This window comes from Tinamus guttatus, unplaced genomic scaffold (assembly GCF_059628265.1).
Source record: "Tinamus guttatus ecotype Peru unplaced genomic scaffold, ASM5962826v1 Tinamus_guttatus_pri_ptg000023l, whole genome shotgun sequence".
Taxonomy (NCBI): Eukaryota; Metazoa; Chordata; class Aves; order Tinamiformes; family Tinamidae; genus Tinamus; species Tinamus guttatus.
In genome coordinates, this window is record NW_028288557.1 from 2988474 (window position 1) to 3008769 (window position 20296).

Genomic DNA, 20296 nt, shown 5'->3' on the forward strand with positions numbered 1-20296 from the left:
CTTGGAGGAGGTGGCCTCGAGGAAGAAAACCCAAGAGAGCATGCAAGAGACCCTGCATCTTTTCCACCATTACATAAGGAAAGAGGAGAACGTTGCCTTTGTCCTCAAGGACATTGGCATGCTCTTTATCCAAGGGAAAGCCGTGAAAATGAAGTTTCATAGAAGCTTTCTCAAACGGCTCAATGGGAATGAGATGCTGCTAACAGCTCTTCTCAGTGTAAGTTTTCTATTTTTCCCTGGCTCCAGCCTTCTCTCCTTGCACCCTTTGGGAAATTGGGCAAGAAATGGGCAGGCGTCCCTGGTACTCCCTACCCTCATTCCCTTCCTTCAGTGGCCGCTAAGGTCAGATGTGAGGTGTGCGGCCCTTGTGAGCAAGGCAGGCATTTCCTTGGCATCCTCTCACTTGTCCCTGTCCCTGCTGCAGATGCCAGAGATGAAGGGCTCTTTGCTCTTGGGCACCGAGACTGCTGCCTCCCACACCCAGTCTGGCCGCATCATCATCTTTCCACAGTGAGTAGCTCTGCCTCAGCAGCCCCTGCCTGACTTGCAAGAGCTTCTTGAGTCCTGCATTCCCTGGAGACAAACTCTTCCAAGGGCCTGCAGCCCACGCATGCTTTGCCGTACTCGGGACTGCCTGCGTTCCTCCTTCAACCTGCTCTCTCCATCCTCTTTGCAGCTTTCAGCTTCAGGTCGGGCCTCACAGGAGCACCGTCATACCTCCTGTGAAGGGCACCGCAAAGCCCACTGAAGCAAAGAAAGTGACCAAGGAAGATGTGGGCAATCGCATGGTCAAGAAAGGTAATTTAACAGTGACTCCTTCCGGAGCTGTGTCGGTTTTCCCGTGGTGCGGGTGGGCAGGGCTGCCAACCTGTGCTAAAAGCTCCTTGTCCTTTCAAGACTGGCAATGCCAGAATGACTCTCTTGAGGGTGTGTGTGACAAAGTCCTGCCTGTGGGAGCAGTTACAGGGAGCACACTGGCTGATCCTCTGCTGTGAAATGATTCCCCACAAAGAGACTTTCTTAGGATACCTCCCAACAAGGGGTCTCTTTCAGAGTACGGACCAGCTAAAGGAGTCCCAAAAGATCTTCCTGCAGAGCCAGCAAAGGCAGCAATGGAGCCAAAGAAGAAGCCCACTGTGGGGTGAGTCTCTTGTTGCAAGGATGCGGATGAGGCCGTGCTGTTGTGGTTTGAGGGAGAGGTGTCCTGTGAGCACAACTGTCTGCATCAGCTTTGAGGAGTTATGAACACAGGGCAGGAACACACTGTTGCGTTTTGTGGCACTCTCTTGTCTTGCTTGCATTTCTCTTTGGGCTCTGCTTCCAGGACACAGCTTTTTGAGGGCAGCTCAAGCCATCTTTTGAATCCAGATCCATAGGCATTTTCATGAGAGTTCCAAGGGATCCAAAGGCTCTCAAGTAGCTCTTGAGTGGTGCTAGTGCTTGTCTGAGCTGAAGGCCATTGCCAGGAGAAGGGAATGGGTTGCCCCATCCCATCAAGGGACAGAGGACATTCTGGCCTCCCTTTGACCATGGTCACGCCACCCCACAGTGGAACAACTCAGGACTCTCCCTCTGTTTCTGCTTTCATTTGAGCCCAACTATTCCATTCCACATAACTCTGCTGCACGATTGGCTTCTGCTGCAGCAGCATGGGCAGAGCTTGTGAGCCCAATGTGGAGAGCAAGCTACTGTGGAGCTCATGCCAAGTCTGCTGCTGTGCATTTCAGCCGGCTGCCTGCAATCCCAGAGGGCTCCTTGAAGAAAGGCAATGGCAAGCAGGAACCATCTCTGCCAGCCAAGGACTCAACCAAACCTGTCCTTTGTGACAGGCATCAGAGAGACAGACAGGTACGCGGGGTGGAGGTGTGCAATGACTGTGTCCCTTGTCCTAGTAGAGAAGGCCAGTTAGGTGAAGACTGGCTTGGAAAAGAGCCCGTCATGTGTGTTCTTTGTAACACTGCAGTATGGCCTGGAGGTCCTTCAAAGTGGTAATGGGAAAGGGGCTTTTCACCTATGCCCTGGTGCGTTTGACAGAAAACCCCTTCTACCAAAAAGCCTCCGGAAAAGGGGTAAAAGTAGCACAGCCTCCCCCTCAACAAACCAACAACCGAATACTGCCTGTTCTTGATTCCTGTGGCCCTCCAGGCAATACGGGACCTGAGCCAGCAGAGGGACCAACGCAATCGCTGGGATTCCTTCCGGGAAAAGGGGCATCAGAAAGGGCTCCCAGAGATCCCAGCTGTGAAACCTCGAACTCAGAAGGAAGGGGTCAAAAGGCTGGAGGTACTGCAAGGGGGAACATGTGGGAGAAATAGTTGGAGAAACCTCTGTCTTCGGGGCACGTCAAGGAGACTGACACAAGTCAAGTGGCTAGAGCCACCTGGGCTGAGACCCAGTGCAGGGACAGAGGTCTGAGCTCATGCTCTACTGCCATGGTCAGCGGTATTAGCCTTAACATTAAGGTCTGTTTCTACAAGTGTGTTATTTAACTGGACTTCTTCCCCATCTGCAGTCAACCGATGCCTTCCAGGCTGCTCAGCATCCTCCTCCTGGTGGCCTCTCTGACTAAATGCATTCTCTTGGGTTCCCTTCTTTAACAGGGTCCCTTGAAACCTGAGGCAAGATGGCACGGGCGATATACCAATGAACTGGTGGCTCTTGAAATGGAAAGATGGCAGAACCTTAAATGGATCAGAGTGGATGAGGTAAGAACTCTTTTTGAGAAAGGCAAAGGGACTTCCCAAGCTGGAAAGGTCTTTGTCAGCGCAGTGGAGTTGCTTCCAAGCAGCGTGTGGAACAGGCTGCAAAATGTGAGGAATGGGGTCCCTGGCCAAGAAAAGACCCTGTGTGATGAAGTAGCCATTTCTAGGATGGCAGTTGTTGGAGGAGCAGCAAGGGTGGCCCTGGGAACTGATGTTGAGGGTGAAGGCCAGGGCTACAAGAGGCGCTTTGGCTCATTCAGCCTGACCTGATGAATCCTCAGCAAGGTCTCACAGCAGAGGGGCTGCTCCTCCCCTTGGCAGGGCTGCTCCTTACCCTTGTTCCTGAGGCCTGCAGGGATCTCAGTCTGAGAGGGAAGGGCTGGAGGGAGACTGCTGCAACGCCTTGCTCAGCCTCACACGTTCCCCTGTGGACATTGAGGCTCTTCCCGGTGCTCCAGCTACGGCTGCAGAGTTCCTGCCCCAGGGGCGCTCTTGTCCCTGGCAGGCCTGAGGCCAGAGCAGCAAACTCGTCTGTGGGGCTGCAGAGGGGCTGTGGTGCTGGCTTCTCTAGCACTCCATTTCCAGGGGTTGGAGGAAGGCTGGAGGCAATGCGCAATGTTTTGTGTTCTTTGTGCTTCAGCTTCAACCAAGTACTGAAATGCTGCCAGACATCGATCCTGACTTCTACCAGTTCCCACCTCGGGATGCCCGTCCAAAGAGAAGCTGCCAGAAAGAACAGCTGGCAAGCAAGAAACGTCTCCACTGCAAGAAGAAATGAGCAGAGGAGAAAAAGATCCCACTCTGCAGTTCTGCAACAGCCAAAAGAATAAAAGGGCAGTGGGCAAAGTGGAAAGGCTGAGCATGTGCTGAGTATTGCAGCTGCAGGAAAGGCCAGGGACACACAAGGAGTGGTGCCCCTCAGCGCTGACAAGGCTCCAAAGCCCAGAACCATGGGGCTGGGTACAGCATCCTCTGGCTTCTTGCCACATGGGTTTGACTGGCTTGGACCCCCACCCCTCCTCCCCCATGGATCAGGGCCCATTCCCTGTAAGCCGGGTGTGGGAGGTGCAGCCTTCTCTTTGGGGCCTTGGGCAGCCACGTTGTGCACCGCAGCATGCCAGGAGGTGTTGTGCCACATACTCCTGGACAACCCAGCCAGAAGTTTCCAGCACTTTGCAAGCACTGCCATTGCCACGGAACAACCTTGTCCAGAAAGGTGCTCCCAGGAGCTGCGAGACATCCTCCAGGCACTCCCGCCTGCCGGGAGCAGCAGCTCAGAGCTCTCTGGGTGAGACAGAGAGGGAGCAGCCAAAGAAGAAAGGCAGCTCTGTGTCTAAGCTGCTTCTGTTGGTTTCATCCTTGAGGAAGGAGAGAGAAAGACTGGCTCTTCTGCGGCTGGTTCCAAGCAGGTAATGGAAGCAAAGAAGAGTTTAGTCCTTCGGTTTGGGCAGTGCCACCGCTGAGTGAAGAGGAAGGCTGTTGCCTGCAGAGGGGCTTGAACCCTGGCCCCTCAGATTAAAAGTCTGATGCTTTCCAGGCTGAGCTCTCCAGGCTCCCAGAGAAGCCAAGAAGAGCCTCTTTCCAGAGCCAGCCCTAACTAGCAGAGAAGGGGCTCGCTAAGCAGCTCTGTAGAGAGACAGAGAAGGAGAATGCAAGATCAACAGTTAATATCTTGATGAACAACTGAGCTAACGTATAGCCCATCAGTTATATATATAAGAAATCATATCAATAAATCAATCATACACGAGCAAAGAGAATATATCATAATCATCTCCACATAAATAGAAGAAGGTAATTCCTTAGGTTGTGCTTGCTTTGCAGAGCACCCCCCTTACACCTGATCTTGAATTATATCAAGTCCTTCCTGTTGATTCCAACTCTGTGTTCTCATGAACTCGGTACACCAAGCACGCTCCTACCATGGGGTACGAAGGAGGCCAAGGGAGCTTGGGAGCAGCACTGACAGGCAGAAATGATGGCGTGTGAAGGAAATTCAGCCTTCCAAGAGCGGAAGATTTCTCCCCAAAGACAGGGAGCAATGGGAGAGTCTCTGTCGCCCATATGAACGGTAGGGACTGCTAGTTGGAAGGGGTTAGAAGATGCAAGGTTTTAGCCCCGGGTGGGCAGCAGGTATCCATCAGAGGGATGGCTTGGAGTGGGGTAAGGATTAAGCGTTCTGCACAGCAGGGAAAGGGCAGCCAGGGTGGCAATGTGGGTAGGTGATGGCGAGAGCTCACTGAGCTCCAGGAGTCCAGTCCAAAGGGCAAGGGCAGGGGGATGTGGGAGCTTCTGCATCTGTGAGGAGCTGGAAGGAACCTTACTTAGGGCAGAGCGTGGTGCAATTGAGGAAGGGTAGGGGTTGAAATCAGCACATGGCTGGCATCTCCTTTGGAGTGGGATATGCATGGGAGTGGATCAGGATGGTCAGTGGAAACAAAGTCCCATGACACCAAAGACCAGGAGTGCTGGGGCTCTTAAGACACTGCCTAGGAGAGCTGAGCAGCTGGTGTCAACCCAATGAGTAGAAGATTGTCTAAGAGAAACAGAACAGTCTGGGAAGAAAGGTAGCTCTGCATCTGAGCTGCTTTCCTCCTTGAAAAGAGAGAGAGAGAGAGAGAGAGAGAGATTGCCTCTTTTGTGGGAGGCAGCAGTTGGAAGCAGAGAGTGTGATATATATTTTTATAAAGAGGAAGGCTGTCACCTGAACAAGGGCTTGAACCCCAGACCCTCAGATTAAAGTCTGATGCTCTCCCAAATGAGCTATCCAGGCTACTTAAAAGACAAAAAAGAGCATCACTTGGAGGCCAGCAGGAATTAGCAGACCAGGGCCTTTTGAAGCTGCTCTACAGAGTGGAAAGGAAACCTCACTTTGGCAATTAATACCTTGCAGGACTGACTCGACTATCATTTCCCCTTCACATTTTGCTACAGAAGAACATACTTCTGCCAGTGGACCTCAGTCCCACTAAGCGCCACAGGAGGCAGCTAGCAATGCTGGGGCTCTTTCAAGGTGAAACCTGGGCTCTGAACAAACCACTAATCTCCAGGGCAGGACTGCAGGCTCCCTTGCCACTTTCCATTGCTCCCAAGCAACATTCTGGCAGACCAGGTGACTTCTGTACCCTTTCTGGTGGCTGGACGGATGGTGAGCCCGGGGAAAGGAGAAGAAAAACACCAACAAAAGTCCTTCTCTGTGAACCTGAATTGGATCACATGTGTTCCTCCAGATTCAATGAGTAACTCTCCATCAGGAGTTCTGAGAAACCTCATACATTTCTCACAAAAAGACTTATTGCTGTTTCTTCTAGCCTGGCACTGGAAAGACCAAAAGCAGAGCAGCAGTTGCATGCTCCGCAATCAGGCTGCGCAGGCACATGGAGCAAAAGGAGTTGCCTGGAGAGACTCACTGTGGTTCCCCCAGGAGCAATCATTGGACCCACCTGAGGATCTTCCAGGATGAAAAGACAGGGCTGGGGGAAACAGGGGAGCAGCAGACGCCATTTGCCTTAGGTTTGCCACAGCTTTTGGAACTGTCTCTCACAAATGTCGTGGAGTCTGATCCCACAGCAAGGTCTCACCCTGCTTGGAGCAGGAGGTGCGACAAGAGACCTTCTGAGGTCCCTTCCAGCCTGAGTTAGCCTCATGACAATGGTCCCACCATGTTTCAGTGATGGCAACTATGTTATAAGTTTCCTGACGTGTTACGGCCTCTAGCTCCTCCTGTTTGTTGCCCATGCTGCATGCGTTGGTGTAGATGCTCTTCTGCTGTGGCTAGTGAGCTCTCCTCCAACCCCGGCATGCTGCCCCAGGGCTCATCCCTAGTGATGCCAGTCTTAGACGCCTCCCCCTTCATACCTAGTTTAAAGCCCTCTCAGTGAGCCCTGCCAAATCTGGCTGAAGATTCTTTTCCCCTGGAAAGACAGGTGAACCCCATCTATCGCCCGGAGGCTCGGTGCCTTAAAAAGTTCCCCCTGGTCCAAAATCCCCAATTTTGACCACTGACACCAGCCTCTTAGGCATGTGTTGAGCAGGTGGGTTTTCCTCTTCCTCTCACCATCCTTCCCTAGCACTGAGGGGATAGAGGAGAAAAGCACCCACGCACCCGCTCCTGCAGCTGATGTCCCCAATGCCCTGAAGTCCCTTTTGATGGACTTCAGACTTCTCTTGACATCTTATTGCCACGATCCTCAGGTGGACTAAGAGCGTTCCCCTGGTGCAATGTTTGTGATGATAAGGGGCATGTGACAAAATGCAGCTCTTGTATCTTCAACATTGACAAGCTCAGACACTCGGGGGAGGCAGAGACCTGGACCGCTGCACGTGTGGGGGACATCTCAGTGTGTGTGCCCACAGCGCTCTTCGTGCTGCCTCCCTGCCCAGTAGGCACCAGGGCTGGGGCTGGTTCCTCCCTGAGGGTAATGGCTGGGGGCAGGATTCCCCCGCTGAGCTGGGAGCAGACCTTCTCCCTCCCTGCCTGCACAACCTGTCTGCACCAACTGCCGCTAACTGACTGGCTGAGTGACCCGCCACACCCTGGTTAGGGCACCCGCCCTGGTCACTCGCCCTCCCTGGGGCTGCTCTTGGGCATGCAGGGACTGCACTGCCTGCACTGCGGGCCTTGTCCAGGCCACCTCAGAGCCGCCTCTGGGCAGGGGCTCCGTGCTGACCGCTGGGCGTGCGGGCCTCATGCTGTCCTTCAGCATGACACCGCTCTGACAGGGCATAGCTGAGTCCCTCAGAGGCCGGAGCGCACAGAGCACCTGCCGTGGGGCCTGGGACACACGAGGTGCTTGCAACTTCCTCCCCATGTTAGGTCCGGTATCCGAACTGACAGGGAGAGAGACAACCACCATAGATATATTGTCTTTTATTAATAGAAGAAAGATAATAAGTATTACCAGCTAGCTGGGGTCCGGGCTTTCCCACGCAGGGGTCACACCACGGACCCCAGCTAGCTGGTAATACTTATTATCTTTCTTCTATTAATAAAAGACAATATATCTATGGTGGTTGTCTCTCTCCCTGTCAGTTCGGATACCGGACCTAACATTTGGGGGCTCGTCCGGGATCCGAATGCAGGGGAGGAGAAAGAGATAGAGAAAGATAATAAGTCAAGGGAGGCCTCAGGGGGTGAGAGTGAGCCGACAGAAATCCAGGTGGACGCACCGAAGGATAGTCGGCTGGAGTCTGAGGGAGACGTCCCTCAGACTCCCACGAGAAGGAAGGGTGGTTGGTTAGGTTGTTTGGGAACACCGTATCTCCTTGACGAAAGGAGACCGGTGTGGGAAGGGAGAATTCTGTTAATAATCGCCCTTACTGGTTTACTGGCAGTTGTATTAACTTTGGTTTTAAGCGACGAGCTTGATACAATGGGACAAGGGAAATCCACCCCTTTGTCATTTATGTTAAATCATTTTGGATATGTTAAACGTCGGGCACATAATTTGTCTGTAGAAGTGTATAAAAACCGATGGGAGGCATTTTGTAAAAGTGAGTGGCCAAGTTTTGATGTAGGCTGGCCGAGAGAGGGAAGTTTTGATTTAGAATTAATAAGGAGAGTAAAAGAGGTAATAATGAGACCTGGGTCAGAAGGACACCCAGATCAATTTCCATATATAATCACATGGGAGGATTTGGTTCTGTATCCACCCCCATGGCTGAAACCTCTTTTGGGGGAGGGTAGGAAAGACGGAAAAGTTGATATTTACGTAGTGAGAAAGGAAGGGAAAAAAGCAGTACTACCAGATTCGACCTTATATCCAGAAATATTAGACGAAGAAAGCAGGCATAACCCCCCCCCTTACGTACCTCTGCCCGAGGCACAAAGGGAGGCGAGTAGTAGTGATCAAAGAAGGGGGAGAAGGGAGAGAAGGGAAGATAGGGGTCCCGCATATAGGACACGATCTCATCAAAGAGAAGATGAAGAAGGAATATCAAGTACCACCCATGCCTTCCCAGTTAGAACGATTGGAACAACTGGGCCACAGGGACAGCGTACGTATCAATACTGGCCATTCTCTTCTAGCGATTTGTATAATTGGAAAAGTCAAAACCCCTCCTTTTCCGAGAAACCGGGGGCGTTAATTGATTTATTAGAATCCATCTTGTTTACGCACAACCCTACCTGGGATGACTGTCAGCAGCTTTTAAAAGTGCTGTTTACGACCGAAGAGCATGAGAGGATCCTGATCGAGGCGCGAAAGTTGGTGCCGGGAGAGGACGGGAGACCCACCGGGCAGCAGAACCTTATCGATGAAGGATTCCCATTGGTAAGACCACCGTGGGATTTTGAACAACCTGAAGGTAGGGAGCGTCTTCGAACATACCGGCAAACGCTGATGGCTGGGTTGCGGGCGGCGGCGCGTAAACCTACTAACTTAGCAAAAGTAAATGCTGTTAGGCAGGAAGCCGAGGAAAGCCCTGCCGCTTTCTTAGAGAGAATATTAGAGGCGTTTAGACAATTAGATCCTATGAAGGAGGAGAATCGGGCAGCTGTCATCTTGGCATTTGTAAATCAAGCTGCCCCGGATATAAGAAGGAAATTACAAAAGATTGAGAGGTTGGGGGAGCAAACCTTACAGGATCTTTTAAAGGTAGCAGAGAAAGTGTACAACAACAGGGAGACTCCAGACGAAAAACAGGAGAGAATAAGAAGGGAGGATTGGAAACACCAGAGGGAAATGGCTAGGAGATTTTTTGAAGCAGGAGAAAAATCAGAGAAGCAAAGAAGGGGACCACCACCCCCCAGAGGAACAGGGGTACGGTTAGGAAAGGATCAATGTGCAATTTGCAAAAAGAAAGGACACTGGAAAAATGAGTGTCCAGAAAAAGGAGAAAGGAGGCCACCTAGAGTACTGGTGGCAAAAGAAGATAGTGACTGAAGGGGCCGGGACTCGGAACCCTTCCCCGAGTCTTGGGTAGAATTAGAAATGGAAGGGAAACGTGTAAAATTTCTGGTAGACACAGGGGCTGAATACTCAGTAATAAATAAAGCAGCGGGGAAACTATCGACAAGGAAAGCTCGAGTACGAGGGGTAAATGGGAGTAAGGTATATCGGTGGACATCAGAAAGGAAGGTAGATGTAGCTAATAGACAAATCACGCATTCATTCTTGTATATACCGGAGAGTCCGGTACCCTTAATGGGCTGGGATCTCCTAACTAAATTGGGGGTAAGGATATATTTCGAGGACGATGGGGTAAAGATCAATGACCGGGAAGGACAACCGATACAGGTCCTGACTGTTAGATTAGAGGACGAATATAGACTGTATGAAGAGAGGAAGGAAGAAATTGGACCAGAAACTCAAAAATGGATGAGGGAACTCCCAGAAGTATGGGCAGAGAATTCGGGGGTAGGAGAGGTTAAAGGGAAAACTCCTCTGGTCGTGGAATTAAAACCAGGAGCTCACCCGATTAGGGTTAAACAGTACCCAATGAGCCCTGAAGCTCGACAAGGGATAGCGAAGCACATTAAAAGGTTACTGGAAGCTGGCATTCTGCGTAAATGCAAATCTCCTTGGAATACTCCTCTACTGCCAGTAAAGAAGCCCGGAGGAGATTTCAGGCCAGTTCAAGATCTGAGAGAAGTTAATAAAAGAGTGGAGGATGTGCATCCTACAGTCCCGAATCCATACACTCTGTTAAGTACGATGCCACCAGATATGGGATGGTATACAGTTTTAGACTTAAAGGATGCCTTCTTTACCATCCCCCTGACAAAACAGAGCCAGGAAATGTTTGCTTTTGAATGGGAAGATCCCGAGAGCGGATATAAGGGTCAGTTAACTTGGACCCGATTACCACAAGGGTTCAAAAATTCACCGACTTTGTTTAATGAAATACTGCAGGAAAATTTGAGTGAATTCAGGAGACAGAATCCTAGTGTGAAATTGCTTCAGTATGTGGATGATCTGCTGCTAGCAGCAAGAACGAAAGAGGAGTGCGAGGAAGGTACGAGGAAGTTGTTGCAAGAATTGAATAAACTAGGATACCGAGTAAGTGCTAAGAAAGCTCAGCTATGTAGTCCTGAAGTAACATATCTGGGATATAAGATACGAGATGGTAGGAGATGGCTAACTGATGCCATGAAAGAGACTGTTCTTCGGATTCAGGAGCCCAGATCTCCAAGGGAGGTTCGAGAATTCTTGGGGACAGTAGGATACTGCCGTTTGTGGATACCTGGATTTGCAGAGAAAGCGAAACCTCTGTATGAGGCGAGTCGAGAGAAACCGGACTGGCAGTGGACAGAAACTATGGGAAAATCTTTTGAGGAACTGAGATTAGCCCTGCTAGAGGCCCCTGCACTTGCACTCCCGGACCCAGCCAAGGATTTCCATTTATATGTGAGCGAAAGAGCGCGAATTGCTAAGGGAGTGCTAACTCAAAAACAAGGACCTTGGAAAAGGATAGTGGCGTACTTATCAAAGAAATTAGACCCAGTCGCCGCAGGGTGGCCCTCGTGCCTTAAAATCATTGCAGCCGTGGCAATGATGGTTAAGGACGCAGACAAACTCACGTTTGGGCAAAAACTGTATGTAATGGCTCCTCATTACGTAGAGGCATTACTCAAACAGCCGCCTGAAAGATGGATAACAAATGCTAGGCTGACTCATTACCAAGCCTTACTTTTAAACCCAGAAAGGATTATGTATACGTCCCCAACGACTTTAAATCCAGCCACTCTCCTACCTAACCCAGAATATGAAACACCTGTGCATAATTGTCAGGAGGTGTTAGCTGAAACTGCGACAGTGCGGGAAGATTTAAAGGATGAGCCGCTGCAAGGGGGAAAAGTGTGGTTTACAGATGGAAGTAGCTTGGTCGAGCAAGGAAAAAGAAGGGCGGGAGCTGCAGTGGTAAATCAGAAAGGAGAAATAGTTTGGAGCCAGCGTTTACCAGACGGCACTTCGGCTCAGAGAGCGGAACTGATAGCCTTGGCTAAGGCACTAGAAATGGCAGAAGGAGAGCGAGTGACGATTTATACAGATAGTCGCTATGCATATGGGACGGTGCATATACACGGAGCAATATACAGAGAAAGGGGATTTCTTACCTCCGCAGGAAAAGAAATCCGAAACAAAGAAGAGGTTTTGCACTTGCTGTCAGCTTTGCAGAAACCAAAAGCAGTGGCAATTGTGCATACCTTAGGACATCAGAAGAAAACCGATACGATAAGTAGAGGGAATGCAGCTGCAGATAGTGCAGCCCGGCGAGCTGCGTTAGAAGGACAAATACAAAGGGTACTAGCCCTGACTCACAACACTTTAAGAGAAGAAGAGGAAATTGGAGAGGATGAATACACCCCAGAGGAGAGGGAGTGGATTCAAAAGGTCGCAGAAAAGCAAAGTGCAGGAGAAGGACATTACGATACAGAAGGAAGAATGTTAATTCCTAAGCGGTTGGGACAGAAGATGGTGCAACAGTTACACAGTACCACACACTTGGGGGAAAGAAAAATGGGACTGTTAATAGAAAAGTTTGGGTTGAGATTCCAAGATCAGAGGAGAATATTAAGAGGGATAATAGAGGGGTGTCAAGCATGTCAGGAAATGAAACCATCGAGGGTCAGGAAGGTACATGAAGGTATAAGGGAAAAGGGTGGTGAGCCTGGAAGGCATTGGGAAGTAGACTTTACAGAAATAAAACCAGGTAAATACGGATATAGATATCTGTTGGTATTAGTAGACACCTTTTCAGGGTGGGTGGAGGCCTTTCCCACTAAGCAAGAAACAGCCCAGGTGGTAGCGAAAAAACTTTTGGAAGAAATAATCCCCAGATATGGGATACCGGTGAGCATCGGGTCTGATAATGGACCAGCTTTTGTGGCAAGGGTTACACAGGAATTAGCCCGAGCACTGGGAACCAACTGGAAATTGCATTGTGCCTATAATCCTCAAAGTTCGGGTCAGGTGGAAAGGATGAACAGAACCTTAAAGGAAACCCTTGCTAAGCTAGTAAAAGAGACTGAAGAGAACTGGGTAACAATGCTACCTTTTGCCCTATACCGGGTTCGGATAACTCCATATGTACTAGACTTTACACCATTTGAAATAATGTTTGGGACCCTACCCCCAGTATATCCGTTAGAGATAAGGAAGGGAATAACTAAAAACTCAGGAATGAGGAAAGAGATGCAGATCTTAAAAGAAATACAAGATGAGTTATTCCCATTACTACAAAACTGGTATAAAAGAAATCAGAAGGGGTCAGAAATGGATATTGAACCTGGAGATTGGGTGTGGGTAAAAAGGCATAAACATTAGAAAAAACATTAGAAAGCAGATGGAAGGGACCTTATGTAGTAATTTTAGTAACACCCACTGCCGTTAAGGTCGATGGAATAGGACATTGGATTCACCATTCCCACGTCCGGAAGCTAAACAAAGAAGAGCGGAAGAAAGCAGAGGAGTGGGAGGTCCGAAGGAATAGTAACAATCCTCTGAAATTGAAATTAATTAGGAAAAATGTACAGTAACACAATTTGGGTAATTATGGTCCTGCTAATTATGATTCTGAGGTGTTCTAATGGGATATACAACATAGAAGAGAGAAGTAATATGTGGGTGACTTGGGCAAATAACACAGGGAATCAGGAATTCTGCCTGTCCCTCACCACCGCTAGTAATCCATTCAGAACCTGCTTGTTTGGGAAGCCGGGATTTGATGACAACAGTTTTAAAAAGGTATACAGAGCGGCTATAGACTTCTTGCTCCTCGCCCATGGACAGGGATGTGAGGAGTTTGAAGGACTGGTTGTTTTAACCTGTCGGACCATAGCCAATCGATTCAACAACAATTGCGCTGGCTCAAGGAACACACTCAGAAGATAACACGGGAAGAAGGACTGATGGACGGATGGCTAGAGTCGTTGTTTGGAGGGTTACCTGGGTGGATATCAGGACTGATAAAAGAAGGATTACGCGTATTTGTAATTCTGTTATTACTGTTACTGTGTATCTGTATAATGTGGAAATGTGTAATGGGGGTAATGGAAAAAGCTACAAATCAAGTTAATTCTATGCACATAATGTTCATGCGACAAACTCAGAAAGATCGAGAAAGGATTCTCTGATATTAGCAAAAGAAAAAGGGGGGAATGTAGGGTGCATTAGCAGGGAAGGTAGGGGTTAAATAGCTAATGTAGAATAAGCTGAGTCTTAGAGCACAAGGACCCATGATAACTGGCAGAGTCCGGATGTCTTGCTCATGGCAGGGGCAGAACCCTTGATAGATGGCAGGGTCAGGATGCCCTGCTCATGGCAAGGTCTGGACCCTTGATAGGTGGCGGGGTTAGGGTGCCCTGCCCTCAATCAGGATGATAGGGGGGCTGCTTATCCAGATGTTTTAATTCAGCAAAATAGATAACATTAACAAGAATGCAAAACAGGAAAACGGGAGGGGGAACACTCTTGGGTAAGAACGGTATAAAAGAGGGACGCTCGAAGTGGTCGGGGTCCGTGGTGTGACCCCTGCGTGGGAAAGCCCGGACCCCAGCTAGCTGGTAATACTTATTATCTTTCTTCTATTAATAAAAGACAATATATATCTATGGTGGTTGTCTCTCTCCCTGTCAGTTCGGATACCGGACCTAACACCCAAAGGCAGGCAATCACCCTGTGCCTCCAGTGTGCCAGAGGCTCCCACAGAACAGCTCGGAAGCTGTGGATTTCCTGAGAGCCTGGGGGCAGCTGGTCTCATACTGCTTGGAGCAGTCAGAGGGACAAGAGACCTCCTGAGGTCCCTTCTGACTGGAGTTATCCCAGGCTTTTCTCCTGGAATCCAGGAGATGGGCAATGCGGCCAAGTCCCTGCCTTCCCCACAGCAATCGTTGCCCAGTGGCCCCATATCTGGGGACAGGAGGGGCATCCGTGCCCCAGGGTGCTCTGCAAACCCTCCTGTGCATCTCCCAGCCCTACGCTCCCCTTGGGGTCAGCTCCCTGAGCGGCCCCGTGCATCCACCCTGCCCTTTGTGGGGCAACAGCTGGCAGGGCCGGGGTCACTGCAGCTCCTCTGTGACACAGTCAGCAGCAGGGTGACACGTCCCCTGCTGCGCCCGGCCTCTCCCCGCACACCCTTGCGAGGCTGCGGTGAGTGCAGGTGCTGGAGGCTGCTCTCACCTCTGCTGTGCTTTGGAGGAGCTGCTTTGTCCTGCCAAGGAGAAGGCGAGGGGTGCTTGTGGCATCGTGCTGGAGGCTGTGTGCTCAAGTGCCAAACAGGAGATTGCAGAGGAACATTCCTGCTCTCCTACCCCCTGACTGGGCTGAGCCACAGTGAGGGGGAAGCAGAGATGGACTCCTGGAGGCTTTGCCACAGCGGTCAGCAGAAGGCCACATGTCCTACATACAGGACACACACACAGGGTAAGGCCTTCAGGAGCGCTTTCTTGCGGGTTGTCACGTGCAGAAGGAACTCAGAATGTAGCCCTGCAAAGCAGGCAGACCTGCTGTGCTGGAGAGGAGAGCAGACTGGAGCTTGCACGGGCAGTCGTGGCTGTCCCGTGGGGCTGAGGTCCCAGTGTCATGCAGGGTTGCAGGGCTTGGGTGCTGTTCCCGGCTCTGACACTGCCTTCCTGGGGCAGCCCCAGGCAGAAGGGCCTGTCCTTGAAGGTTGTTGCTTGGCTCCTGGTGGGGATGGCCCACCCTGAGCTCGTGGCCGAGCGGAGGAGTCGCAGCTGCTCAGATGCACATGCAGAGTCTGTGTGCAGGGACCCAGCATGGGGGAAAGTGGCCCCTGCGGGAAAGGCACTGGCAGGTGCCCCGAGACTCACGTGGGCCCAGCCCCATCCCCTCACTAGGGTGCGGATCCATTGCCAAGTTTCCCCACGGAGTGGTTGCAGAAGGCGGAGGGGTTGTGCAGCCCTGGCCAGGCACTGCAGAGACTGCTGGCAAAGCTTTGTTAGGCAGGAGTCCTTGGACGTGTCCCTGGCTCGGCTTGCCTTCTTGGGTGGCAGCATTGGCTTGGAGCTCGGAGGCACCTTCCCGCTGTGCATGTGAAACGGCAGCGTGTCCTCGTGCCCTGCTTGTCTCATGCCTCTGATCTTTCAGCTCTCACCTCTCCTGGTGTCCAAGGAAAGGCTAGAGTCTGGAGTGAAAGCCTAAATATGCTGGCACCTTTCCTGGATGTTGGCTTTGGGATGGGATTAAAGCAAGGGGCGATTGCATCTGCACTCCCTGTCTCCTTGCTTTGCAAAGGGCAGAGTGATTGCGAGCTTGTTGACTTAGAGCACGATGTCTCCTTGCCTTTCCTTCCAGACGTGCTCACGATCTGGGAATGTGTGTCTGAGTACGTCATCCAGCAGCTGCTGAGGAACAAGGTGGGTCTTGGGTGCTCCTCCTCCCCTTCCTCCCTGATGCTTTTGCGCCTTCTGGCACTGCTGTGCAAGGGAGTGTGATTATTCCTTCCCTCCTCCAAAAGCAGAAATCCTACCCTAGAAGGACACTGCAGCCCTTCTGTCAGGCAGGTAAACTCTCAAGCCTGGCCCCATGGGGGAAAGCGGTGGGAACCTTCTGGTCCTTCCCTCAGGCCCACGGCTAGAGCGTCAAGGCCGCACAGGAAGCTGGGACGTTCTTTGGGGGTGTCCGATTGCTGGCAGCCCGTTGTTTCTTAGCCACCGAGGAGGCTTGCTTGGCTTTTCCGTCATCACATCTTCCTCTCTGGGAGAGTAAGGAGAAAGGGAGAGATCTGGAGTCTCCAGGTCTTCTCCGGAGCTTTCCATAGTTCCCATCTTTGCCTCTGTGCAGCAGGAGCAGCCCAGGCACAAAGGCCTCTCTCTGTGCTCTGGTGACACATAAGTTAATGCTTCCCTCTGCAGGACTCTTTCTAGGGCTCCTTTGACTTCTGCTTTGTTTCCAGGGCGTCCGAATTCCCAATTTTGGGACATTTGATATCGTCCTATCGGATTTTGAGAACGGAGGAAAGACCGTTTTCACTCTTCGGAGACCCAGGTTTCACTTTGCAAAGGCATTTGCAGAGCTTTATGGCCTGAGGCAGGACAAATCACCTGATTTTGGTAAGGGGACAGATGCAGACCTTTCCTGCCCTTGGTGACACACTGCGAGCTGGGGGCTGCCTTTGCCGTGAGTTGTTTCCCTCTCATGAACCCATCATCTCTTCACTGGGAACAACAGTCTGGCCCTGCCCAGGGACAGCGCTCTGGCACCAAGTGCTCAGGCAGCAGCTGCTGCCGCTGGGGCCTTCTGAGGGTCTGTGGGGCAATGAGCAAGCGGAATAACCCTAAGACCTGTGGTGCAGGCCTTGCATTGTCCTTCAGCATGACGCCCCTCTGACGTGGCCCTGCTGAGTCCCCCGCAGGCCAGAGTGCACCTTGCGTGGGGCTGGGACACACAGGGTGCCTGCAACTTATTCCCCAAAGGCGCGAAATGCCCTTGTGCCTCCCTGAGGCTCCCACAGGACAGTTCGGAAGCTGTGGATTGCCTGAGAGCTTGGGGGCAGCTCAAGCTTGGCTTCAGCTTCTTCATTGTCCTCTGAGTTTTGTTGTCTGTTTTTGTTTGCTAGATGAGAAACAAATCGAGCCGCTCAAGTATGCGGACTTAGGCTTGGAGGAGGTGGCCTCGAGGAAGAAAACCCAAGAGAGCATGCAAGAGACCCTGCATCTTTTCCACCATTACATAAGGAAAGAGGAGAACGTTGCCTTTGTCCTCAAGGACATTGGCATGCTCTTTATCCAAGGGAAAGCCGTGAAAATGAAGTTTCATAGAAGCTTTCTCAAACGGCTCAATGGGAATGAGATGCTGCTAACAGCTCTTCTCAGTGTAAGTTTTCTATTTTTCCCTGGCTCCAGCCTTCTCTCCTCGCACCCTTTGGGAAATTGGGCAAGAAATGGGCAGGCGTCCCTGGTACTCCCTACCCTCATTCCCTTCCTTCAGTGGCCGCTAAGGTCAGATGTGAGGTGTGCGGCCCTTGTGAGCAAGGCAGGCATTTCCTTGGCATCCTCTCACTTGTCCCTGTCCCTGCTGCAGATGCCAGAGATGAAGGGCTCTTTGCTCTTGGGCACCGAGACTGCTGCCTCCCACACCCAGTCTGGCCGCATCATCATCTTTCCACAGTGAGTAGCTCTGCCTCAGCAGCCCCTGCCTGACTTGCAAGAGCTTCTTGAGTCCTGCATTCCCTGGAGACAAACTCTTCCAAGGGCCTGCAGCCCACGCATGCTTTGCCGTACTCGGGACTGCCTGCGTTCCTCCTTCAACCTGCTCTCTCCATCCTCTTTGCAGCTTTCAGCTTCAGGTCGGGCCTCACAGGAGCACCGTCATACCTCCTGTGAAGGGCACCGCAAAGCCCACTGAAGCAAAGAAAGTGACCAAGGAAGATGTGGGCAATCGCATGGTCCAGAAAGGTAATGTAACAGTGACTCCTTCCGGAGCTGTGTCGGTTTTCCCGTTGTGCGGGTGGGCAGGGCTGCCAACCTGTGCTAAAAGCTCCTTGTCCTTTCAAGACTGGCAATGCCAGAATGACTCTCTTGAGGGTGTGTGTGACAAAGTCCTGCCTGTGGGAGCAGTTACAGGGAGCACACTGGCTGCTCCTCTGCTGTGAAATGATTCCCCACAAAGAGACTTTCTTAGGATACCTAGCAACAAGGGGTCTCTTTCAGAGTACGGACCAGCTAAAGGAGTCCCAAAAGATCTTCCTGCAGAGCCAGCAAAGGCAGCAATGGAGTCAAAGAAGAAGCCCACTGTGGGGTGAGTCTCTTGTTGAAAGGATGCGGATGAGGCCGTGCTGTTGTGGTTTGAGGGAGAGGTGTCCTGTGAGCACAACTGTCTGCATCAGCTTTGAGAAGCTACGAACATAGGGCAGGAACACACTTGCTGCATGGCAAGTGTGTAGTTGCTCTTTGTGGCACTCCCTTGTCTTGCTTGCGTTTCTCTTTGGGCTCTGCTTCCAGGACACAGCTTTTTGAGGGCAGCTCAAGCCATCTTTTGAATCCAGATCCATAGGCATTTTCATGAGAGTTCCAAGGGATCCAAAGGCTCTCAAGTAGCTCTTGAGTGGTGCTAGTGCTTGTCTGAGCTGAAGGCCATTGCCAGGAGAAGGGAATGGGTTGCCCCATCCCATCAAGGGACAGAGGACATTCTGGCCTCCCTTTGACCATGGTCACGCCACCCCACAGTGGAACAACTCAGGACTCTCCCTCTGTTTCTGCTTTCATTTGAGCCCAACTATTCCATTCCACATAACTCTGCTGCACGATTGGCTTCTGCTGCAGCAGCATGGGCAGAGCTTGTGAGCCCAATGTGGAGAGCAAGCTACTGTGGAGCTCATGCCAAGTCTGCTGCTGTGCATTTCAGCCGGCTGCCTGCAATCCCAGAGGGCTCCTTGAAGAAAGGCAATGGCAAGCAGGAACCATCTCTGCCAGCCAAGGACTCAACCAAACCTGTCCTTTGTGACAGGCATCAGAGAGACAGACAGGTACGCGGGGTGGAGGTGTGCAATGACTGTGTCCCTTGTCCTAGTAGAGAAGGCCAGTTAGGTGAAGACTGGCTTGGAAAAGAGCCCGTCATGTGTGTTCTTTGTAACACTGCAGTATGGCCTGGAGGTCCTTCAAAGTGGTAATGGGAAAGGGGCTTTTCACCTATGCCCTGATGCGTTTGACAGAAAACCCCTTCTACCAAAAAGCCTCCGGAAAAGGGGTAAAAGTAGCACAGCCTCCCCCTCAACAAACCAACAACCGAATACTGCTTGTTCTTGATTCCTGTGGCCCTCCAGGCAATACGGGACCTGAGCCAGCAGAGGCACCAACGCAATCGCTGGGATTCCTTCCGGGAAAAGGGGCATCAGAAAGGGCTCCCAGAGATCCCAGCTGTGAAACCTCGAACTCAGAAGGAAGGGGTCAAAAGGCTGGAGGTACTGCAAGGGGGAACATGTGGGAGAAATAGTTGGAGAAACCTCTGTCTTCGGGGCACGTCAAGGAGACTGACACAAGTCAAGTGGCTAGAGCCACCTGGGCTGAGACCCAGTGCAGGGACAGAGGTCTGAGCTCATGCCCTACTGGCATGGTCAGTGGTATTAGCCTTAACAATCAGGTCTGTTTCTACAAGTGTGTTATTTAACTGGACTTCTTCCCCATCTGCAGTCAACCCATGCCTTCCAGGCTGCTCAGCATCCTCCTCCTGGTGGCCTCTCTGACTAAATGCATTCTCTTGGCTTCCCTTTTTTAACAGGGTCCCTTGAAACCTGAGGCAAGATGGCACGGGCGATATACCAATGAACTGGAGGCTCTTGAAATGGAAAGATGGCAGAACCTTAAATGGATCAGAGTGGATGAGGTAAGAACTCTTTTTCGAAAGGCAAAGGGACTTCCCAAGCTGGAAAGGTCTTTGTCAGCGCAGTGGTGTTGCTTCCAAGCAGCATGTGGAACAGGCTGCAAAATGTGAGAAATGGGGTCCCTGGCCAAGAAAAGACCCTGTGTGATGAAGTAGCCATTTCTAGGATGGCAGTTGTTGGAGGAGCAGCAAGGATGGCCCTGGGAACTGATGTTGAGGGTGAAGGCCAGGGCTACAAGAGGCGCTTTGGCTCATTCAGCCTGACCTGATGAATCCTCAGCAAGGTCTCACAGCAGAGGGGCTGCTCCTCCC